Below are 7,031 nucleotides of genomic sequence, written 5' to 3' on the forward strand. Positions count from 1 at the left end.
TAGAACTCTGATCTCAGGCCCCAGGCTGCAGACTGGTACTAGGCCACATAGTAGTAGGTGAGGGGCAGTTGGGCAAGTGAGCAAAGCTTCCTCTGTTTACCGCTGCTCCACCTCCCGTCAGATCAGTGGCTGCATTAGATTCTCATGAGAGTATGAACCCTCTTGTAAACTGCGCGTGTGGGGAAGCTAGGTTGTGCGCCCCTTATGTGAATCTAAGGAGCCTGAAGATCTGAGGTGGAGCTGGGGCAGTGATGCTAGCTCTGGGGAGTGGCTGCAGATACAGATTATCATTAGCAGAGAGGGCTGACTGCACAGAGACCATAATGCATCAGTTGCTTGCAGACTCATATGAAAACCATCCCCTCTGCCCCTGGTCCATGGAAAATTTGTCTTCCACAAAAGTGGTCCCTGGTGCCAAAAAGGTTGGGGATAGCTGCTCTGTAATATAGAGTTCCCCTGTGTAAAACCTGTCAGGACCCCCTGCTATGGTCCATCTGGTGACAGTGTGTTGTCTCCCTTTGGAGCAAGGATGGGGAGTGGGAACAGGTTCAACCTTTCAGGTCTAGGGCTGGTAAGGATACTGCCAAACAGTCCCAGAGTCACCACTGAGACAGTTCAAGAGAAAGAACGGTGCTATTGTGTTCACTGCTTCTCGTTGCAGGCCCCTCCTCCTTCACGCTCCTCTGCAGGCAAACTCCACTCCCTGGAGTCCCCTGGACCATCCCTGGTTAGGCCAACTGGCAGTGACCCAGGTACAACCCACAAACCCTCTGAGCAACTGGCCACTTTGAAATTTCCAGGGGATGAGTACCCCGCATCGTTCTGATTCTCTTTCCTGGGAATCTATAACAGAAACTGACTCAAATTGATGGGACGAGGTTGTGAGGAGCCATTTGATGGCAGCAGCCTGGAGAGAAGGCGTGGGGATTCTGCTGCCCAGCTTCCCAGAGAGGTTTGCTTCCTGAGTTGGCCGGAGTGTTCTGCACTTCCTTTAGTGGTCGGAACCACCCTGCTATCCTTCCAAAGAAGCTATATATTTTGCTCAGCCCAGCCAGTTTAGATTCTGTTGCTTTTGGGATTTCACAGGGCTGCTCTCAGCTCTGCGGCATGTGCCATAGGCTCAAGGCTTGCACCGCGCCCCTCCCCACAGAGGACACACTTGTTCTGCCCGTTACCCCAAAGCCCTGGGCTGCAGCAGCCTAGGAGGAGGGGCCGAAGGAAACAGCAGCCGCCTTTCTGTATCAGTTTCTGTATCAGTGTCTCACCCCAAAGTAACAGAAGAGCCCGCGACTAGTGTTTAACAAAGGAATTCTAAGTGCTCTCACACAAGCAGAGTCTGGAAGTAACTGGCAGTTGTGGAGCTGCAGTGGCATCTTAAATATGTCAGAGTGCTGAGTCTGGGTTTCCGTGATTGTTATATGGATTTCCATGATTGCAAGATGCTGGCTGCAGCTCTCAGCATCGCTTACCGAGGTCGGAAGAAAAGGGCCACAGCCAAGAACACTCTCACGACCTTCCCCCTTTACCTCAGAGAGCAGAAGTGTTGCTCAGAACTTCCCTGGTACATTTCCCCACTGGCTAGAGCTGCAGTCATAGGGTCACTTCTAGCTCTCAGGGCAGCTAGGAATGCAGGCAGCTTGACCCCCTGGGACCCGTCCCCTGAGGCTGGCACAGAGCTGCCTGAACCCATCAAGGCTAGCACAGCGGGAAGGGGAACTGGCTGTTGTCAGAGCCATTAACTGTGTCTACCCTGGTGGCCTCATCAGATTTTCAGCTTTGCTGTCAGGGGGTTGACAAATAATCACCACCTCCTTCTAAAACTGAATCAAAACCAAGTGCATGGAGTCTTTCCAAAGCCACCGGTGTAAATGACCAACCATTTCTAAGTGGAGAGGCACATCTGCCTCCATCCTCTCCATGACCACCCCGAGCTTGCACAAACTTTCCCAAGCTTCCTGAAGTCCAGCACCCACACCCTGGAGGAGCTGGGGCCCCAACCGCACAATCCGTGGGTGTGATGTAGCTCAGCTCACCACCACCGAGGCTGGAATTTCAAACAGAGAGAGGAATAATACAACTTATCCTGACTCGTGAGAGCCCTGGGGACCTAGAGGAAGGAACTGTAAAGCTGCTTTTTATAGACTCAGTCACAGCCTGAAGGGTGTGAAAACCCGGAGAGAAGTCACTCCCCTACACCAGTAAAGAGAAATAATAACAGACATTATCATGCACAGGGCAGAGTTACAGCTGGGAGTGCACAAGCATTCCAAGAACTGGAAATGAAAGAATAACCTGGAAAATGCTATGGAGCCCATTTTAATGACTTAAAATCCTTAAAATGAGTAAAAAGAGAACAACAAATGGAAGATGGAAAAACAATGAAACTGGGCATATATGTACACATGACTTTATAGGTATATAAAGTTTCAGCAGGACTTCCAGAGAAAGTATTCACCGGAATTGTCACTTTGACAGGTGTCCTTCACCTATGAGATGATGCTCTGATCTGTCAGATGTAAACATGCGTCAGAGCAAGGCTACTCTTGGGATCCCTTGGAATGAATGGGGTGTGTTTGTGAGATGGATAGTGGGGGAAAGTCGCCTAGACCTGTGGATGGGCAGCAGCATGACTCCCTGTGCAGGAAATCAACGTTTCAACCTCAGCCTTGAGAACGTTGCACCGTGTTTATGTGACAGGGCAAGCAATTACTAATACCTATATGTTCCCAGCCTCTGTGCTTTCCCCACCTTGCCTTATGAAAAGAAGATAGTCTTTGACTCACTCAACTCCCTAATCTGCTAGGAAATCTGGGCTTCATCAGATGATTTCTGGCAATTAAAAAAAAAATGCTGAATTGTATAATTTTTCTACAGTGAGAGGCCAGTTAGAGATATGAGTGGCAGAGGATAAGGACTTGGTGAGTAAGGGCAGGACAGCTGCATCAGAAGGGATCACGAGGCTCGGCGGCTGTGGCTCAGTGGTTAGGGCGCCGGCTACATAAACCGAGGCTGGTGGGTTCAAACCCAGCCCAGGTCTGCTAAACAACAATGACAACTACAACAATAACAACAACAAAATAGCTGTTGTGGTGAGTGTCTGTCGTCCCACCTACTCAGGAGGCTGAGGCAAGAGAATGGCTTAAGCCCAAGAGTTTGAAGTTGCTGTGAGCTGTGATGCCCTGGCACTCTACTGAGGGCGACATAATAAAACTCTGTCTCCAAAAGAAAAAGAAAAAGAAAAAGAAGGGATCAAGAGGGGGAGAAAAATCCATGTGGCAAGGTTGACCATATTTTGCTGTGTATAACGCACTCCTGAGTATAATGTGCACCCATGTTTTTGGTCCACATTTTCAGGAAGAAAACTCTCATTTCAATTTTTTAAATCAAAATTTTATTTGTTTATATGTAGGTACTTGGTTTTTTTGTAGCTTAAAGGAGTTTTAGTATATATATTTTTTGTTGTTGTTAGAGACAGAGTGAAAGAGAGGCACTTCGACCAGCAGAGATCTCAGACCACCGAGGCTTGTACAAAAGGTCTTTATTGGTGGGGGGAGGGAGGCTGCAGAGCAGCACCAAGGAGGAGAGAAAAGAGAAGAGAAAAGAAGGGAGAGAGATAAGGAGAGAGTGGGGAAGAGGAGAGAGAGAGTAGAGAAGAGTGAGGAAGAAGACGGGAGAGAGAGCAGAGAAGGAAGGCAGAGGGAGGCGGGAGAGAGAGAGAGAAGGCAGGGGTGGAGGAGCATATTATATAGGGGAGTCTATATAATATGACAGGCTGGTGGGATAACATAAGGAGTTATTCCTCCAGTGAAAGAGTCATTAGGAGCAGGCAGCGGGAAATTGAAACAGGATGATGAGGTAAATACGACACTCCCTGTACTAGGGAGGAGTTGTAACTTTAAGGGCAGGATGGGGCTTTTAGGGGGAAGGAGCTTTCTGAGGCAATAATCTAACACAGAGTCTTACTTTATTGCCCCTCAGTAGAGTACCGACAGTGGCATCACAGCTCACAGCAACCTCCAATTCCTGGGCTTAGGGGATTCTCTTGCCTCAGCCTCCTGAGAAGCTGGGACTACAGGGACCCACCACAATGCCTGGCTATTCTTTGTTGAAGTCTGGCCGGGGCTGGTTGGAGTAGACACGCTCGGTATATGGGGCTGGTGCCCTACCCACTGAGCCACAGGCACTGCCCTATTTCTTAACATATTATGGTACAAGAAATTTCATGGAAGAAAAAATTACAAAACAGAAAACAGATACAAGGTACAAGAAATTTTAGGTACCAGTAACAAATAGTGGTACCCACGTATCATGCACATCCTTTATTTTCCCCTCAAAAATTTGGGCAAACAGAGTACATTATATATGGGAAAACACAGCATGTGTGGGGAGGAGGAGAGGGGCTTCTCTGAGTGTGAAGGATTAATAAGCACACTGGCAGAAGGGGCCTCGGAGCCCGGGGAATACATGAAGACGGCGAAGAGAGAGAAAAGGGGATGTGACAAGTGTTGCCAAGGTTGAGGTTAAGGTTTGGCTCCTCTCTGACATTTCTGAAGAGATGTCAGCTACAGGAATTGCTTTTTCTTGATTTTGAGGAGAGTAGTTTTGTTAAAATTCTGGGAGACCTGCACAGTTCTGTGAACGGAGTGCTCAACAGAGCGTGGTGGCACGAGATTTCCAGTCTCTAAGTTGGGAGGCGCAGGGATCAGAACACAGGTGCACGTTATTTGGGAACAGACTGGAGCACAGGTGCAAGACGTCCGCTCCTTCCCCTTGGTCTGGGTCAGGGAGATTCTCCTGAAGGGGGAAAGCCCTTTTGTGTGTGTGTGTAGAGGGGTGCATAGGGAGCTGACTGTGGCTGTAATTTTTTAAGGCATTTAAAATTTTTTATTTAAAAAATGAACGTATGAAGTCAGACAATTAAGTTTGCAAACTCATCCTAGAGAAAGTACTTCATATCTCGTTGCTCATGATCACCTTTGACCTACTCCCCTGGACCATCTGGTGACCTTAGTGATATTCAGCAATGTATGTAGCACTTTTTCTGGGATGAGTTTGTAAACTTAATTGTCTGACCTTGCACTGTGAAACTGAACTTTACTGTCCCACCCCCATCATACAGTTCTATGAGTTTTATCGTAGGTATAGATTGGTACAACCAAATGCAGTCACGATACGGAGCAGTTGCATCAATCCAGAAAATTCCTTCATGCTACCCATTTGTCATCACAATCTCCTCTTACCCTAGTCCTTGGCAACCACTGATCTGTTCTCCATCACCATAATTTGTCTTTTCAAGAATGTCATATAAATAGAATCAGCCAATATATATTCTTTAGCCTTCTTTCATGCGGTATGTAATCGAACCTTTGGAAGGCTGGCTTCTTTGACTCAGCCTTTGAGATTTATCCAAGCTTTTGCATGCATTCACAGTTCATGTCTTTTGATTGCTGAGCAGTATCCCATTGCATGGAAATGCCATAGTTTTTTAAATTAATTAATTAGTTAATGATTTTGAGACAGAGTCTCACTGTGTTGCCCTAGGCTATAGAGTCGGGGCATTAGCCTAGCTCACAGCAACCTCAAACTCCTGGGTTTAAGCAATCTCCTGCCTCAGCCTTCTGATTAGCTGGGATTACAGCCCACCACAATGCCTGTCTATTATTTTTTTCTATTTTGAGTTAGAGGCCACTTCTCATTCCTGTTCAGGCTGGTTTTGAACTCCTGAACTTAAGCAATTCTCCCACATGGGCCTCCCAGGGTGCTGGGATTACAGGAGCTACTGCAGCTGGACACTATCCATTCACCTGTTAATCACCTGTTTAAGAACGTTTGAGTTATTTCTAGTTTGTGGTGACGATGAACAGAGCTGCTAAGAACATTCATTTATAATTCTCTTTTGTGACAATGTATGTTTTTGTTTCTCCGAGATAATGGTATGATTTCTTTATGAGAAAGTACCAGATGAATTTCCTGTGTGGTGGTACCGTTTTGCAATCCCGCCAGTAAAGTGTGACAGTTCTCATTGCTTTGTACCCTTGTCAGCACTTTTTAAAGTCACTCTGGTAGGTGTGGTACCTCGTCATGGTTTCATTCATGTTTCCCTGATAGTAATAATGTTAATGTTAAATATCTTATATGTTTATTTGACTTTTCTATGTCATTTTTTATTTTTTTTTCAGTAGACAGGGTCTCTCTCGCTCTGTTGCCCAGGCTAGAGTTCAGTGGTGCAGCCATAGCTCACCAGAACCTCAGACTCTAGGACTCAAGTGATCGTTCTGCCTCAGTCTCCCAAGTAGCCAGGACTACAGGCGTGTGCCACCATGCCCAGCTAATTTTTAAATTTTTTTGTAGAGATGGGGTGGGAGCGTGTCCTACTTTAGGCCCAGGCTGGTTTCAAGTTCCTGGGCCTAAAGTAATCCTCCTGCCTCAGCCTTCCAAAATGTTAGGATTATAGACGTGAGCCACTGTGTGTAGTCTATATGTCCTCTTAGACGCAAGATCTGTTCAGGTTCTTTGCCCATTTTATTTATTTATTTTTTTTACTTTACTTCCTTTGTATTAACCTGGATGGATGTGGAACACATTATTCTTAGTAAAGCATCACAAGAATGGAGAAATAAGAATCCTATGTACTCAATTCTGATATGAGGACAATTAAGGTCCTAGTACACAGTGAGGGGTGGGAGATAGGGAGAGCCGAGAAAGGGAAGGAGAGAGGCGTGGGGGGGCAAGGGGTGTGGTACATCTTTTGGGGGCGGGACACAAATATAAGAGGGTTCTTATCTAACAAAAGTAATCAATGTAACCTGGTTCTGTGTACCCTCAATAAATCCCCAATGATAAACCAGAAGGAAACAAAAGGTTATAAAAGTTAAAAAATTTATAAAGGAAAGTCATACTAAGATGAACTTATTATTAAGAAAGAACATTTTAAGTGATCCCATTGCAAGGTGGGCAAAGGACTTGAAAAGAAATTTCACCAAAGAAGATAGGCGTGCGGCCTATAGATATATGAAAAAATGCTCACCATC

This window comes from Otolemur garnettii, unplaced genomic scaffold (genome assembly GCF_000181295.1).
Source record: "Otolemur garnettii isolate 467f Iridium unplaced genomic scaffold, OtoGar3 scaffold00077, whole genome shotgun sequence".
In the NCBI taxonomy this organism is placed as follows: domain Eukaryota; kingdom Metazoa; phylum Chordata; class Mammalia; order Primates; family Galagidae; genus Otolemur; species Otolemur garnettii.